The sequence below is a fragment of the Morone saxatilis genome, unplaced genomic scaffold (genome assembly GCF_004916995.1).
Source record: "Morone saxatilis isolate NCDOM2014 unplaced genomic scaffold, NCSU_SB_2.0 Contig2, whole genome shotgun sequence".
Lineage (NCBI taxonomy): Eukaryota > Metazoa > Chordata > Actinopteri > Moronidae > Morone > Morone saxatilis.
Window position 1 is genome coordinate 8,941,844 of NW_023339762.1, and position 2,101 is coordinate 8,943,944.

Below are 2,101 nucleotides of genomic sequence, written 5' to 3' on the forward strand. Positions count from 1 at the left end.
TATATTGACAACAGCTTATAGTCAGGGCTCAATCAGTAGCAACGAAGACTCATATGATCTGAACACATGCAGAAGAAAAAAGGCCCCCACCCCATCCCAACACCAATATGGAACAGACTACTTTCATGTTTCTCTGAGGTGTTACAGGTAGTATGGCTAGCATGGGGAATGTAGGTTGAAATAGCTTTACACACCAGGTCTAAATTAGCAGAATTTTGAAAGCAAGGTGATTTGAATTGATAGCGTGTTACAGACAGAATGGATTCTTTGGCGTTTTTGTTCAGAGTACTAAAAACCACAAAACAACAAAAAAAAAAAACCTGCACAAGATTCCTTCTGCGTTTTTACTCTAATTGCATATTGGGTAATCACCTGAAGTGCTCCTGTTGTACCCATACGGTGAGGTCATTGCCTCACGTTGCATGGGATGAAGTAAGGAAAATGGACACGTTCCTCAATAAGACTCAAGAGCAAAAAATATTGACATTGCACTCTCCTCTGTAGGCACAAGAAGCCCCATTTCAATCGAGCTTTCAACTGGTGCAGGACAGTACTACTGACGACTCTACTGAGCTAAATGAAGCTTCACTAGACCCAGTTTGTGCTTCTCATGTATTATAATCATCATTCGAGTCACAGGGTATCTGTGATCTCTGAAATACCCAGAAGGCTGTTTAACAAAACTCTTCTGAAGAGATTTACAGAACTCTATTTGCTGCATGATAAATGTTGTTTCCTCAAGCTGTAGATTATGTCAAAATAAAAGTTTTGTTAACAGTTATATTATATATATATATTCATCTTAAAATTTTATTGTTTTATATTTTCATACAAAAAAAAAATGTTTCTTGTGTCAATTCCGGCAACTTGGATGGAACATTGAGCCACACATTGGGAGATATGGTATTTTTTTTCATCCATATGGTTAGAAGAGTCTTTATAACAAGCTGCTGTTGTTAAACAACCTTCTCTTTAAGTTAAACTTGAATGTAATGTCAATACATGAGAGGCACAGACTGAGGCTTCACTACATTCAAACATTGTGTTTTAAGTAACAGTAAGTGGAGCTTCTCTTTAAACCGGACCACCTCAACCCAAACATTATTCAGCTTATGATCTTTGAAGAATATAAACTCTTAAGCGTTTGTTTCTGTGTGTGAGGTGCAAAGTGAAACAACAGCAAGGCCGTCCTCCTCTCCAGCTCGCCAATAACTCACACCGTCAACTGGGCAGGTTGATTACTGCGCAGAGAAGGAGGAGCGAGTTGGCAGCCACCCTGTTGTGACATTCAACATACAGGCTGCTTCTTAACTTTGACACATGTGGAGAGACTAACAGGGCATTTCCACATTTGTGGTTAGATTGTTTTTGGGCAGACAAGAGCTACAAAAACAACAGAGCGTGTGACGTGCTGGAATGATGCCTCAACATATATCAGGAAGAGTGTAAAGAAATGTTTACATATGCTTCAATGTTAAATGTAACACACTAGGCTGTATCCCCACCTATATTATAACATTTTATTGACCATACCAAACCCATAATTCCCTCTCTTTAGCCTCACAATCACTGCTTGCATGGTATACAGCACACCAAGACAAACAAAGTCTCTTTCCTTATAAAAAGGTCAAAGCTGTCAGAGGAGAGATATGCTGAATTTTAATGTAAAACACTTCTCCTGAATGTTAACAGTTGGTTTGTTGATGGCAGCACAAAAAAAAAACAAAAAAAAAAACAAAAAAAAAAAACAACGTGGTTGAGAGGAACCACTAGCAGGAAAAATAAGAATCCCACAATGCAAGTGATGAATAAGTTCAAGCTACGCCGCTCCTCGTTTCTCCAATCTGCACTTATCCTCTGGGAAGGGAAAGGGGGGAGGCGGGGGGGGCATCTGAGTCACATGGAAATCCTACCACTCCCAAACACCCCCTTAAATCACAAGTCTATTAAAAAAAAGTGACACCTCCCAGTCAGTGATGAAGGATTTCTAGAGGAGGAGGAGGAGGGGTTTGTGTCAGAGCCAGAGTCAAAGTGGATTTGATTGCTTGAGGAAGAAAAGAGGCAGAAGGCGTGTTTCTATCAGGGAGGGAAGGAGGGAAGG

At 40.0% G+C, this 2,101-nt stretch overlaps 1 protein-coding gene across 1 annotated transcript in view; it reads right to left on the minus strand.

Annotated features, from left to right (window-relative positions):
* Window positions 1-771: 771 nt before the first annotated feature.
* oaz2a (ornithine decarboxylase antizyme 2a) overlaps window positions 772-2,101 on the minus strand; it is a gene marked incomplete at its 5' end in the record, with an annotated part of 11,423 nt that continues 10,093 nt past the window's right edge. Inside the window, 1 exon segment of the mRNA XM_035664498.1 lies at window positions 772-2,101.